The following is a 393-nucleotide window of genomic DNA, read 5'->3' as shown; positions in this document are numbered from 1 at the left end:
TTGAATTATGCCTTCTAAATGTGAGCTCCACATTTTAAAACTTGAGTTCCACATATTTAATTTTAACGAATACATTCTATGGAAGAATAAACGTTGCTGTCATAATCTCTTGTTATTTTTTTTCCAGAATGACAAGAAAAATAAAATATAGTGTAAACTTGTTGTATGTTATTAATGCTACCTGATTTAAAATAATGAAGATTGTCACAGAAGCCTTCAAAAGTGTGAACTAAAATAAACCTTTTAACAAGTGAATTACTCAAATATTTTGTTAGAGACAGAAAACTGAAATACGCACATACTTCATCTCCTTTGACTGCATAGATTAAGTAAACCATTTGGTTATCTTCCTGTTTTATAACCAGGGTGGTTCAAAGAGACAGAATCAATATG

This window comes from Peromyscus eremicus, chromosome 7, assembly GCF_949786415.1.
Source record: "Peromyscus eremicus chromosome 7, PerEre_H2_v1, whole genome shotgun sequence".
Classification (NCBI taxonomy): Eukaryota; Metazoa; Chordata; class Mammalia; order Rodentia; family Cricetidae; genus Peromyscus; species Peromyscus eremicus.
Note: the sequence above shows the minus strand (reverse complement) of the source record.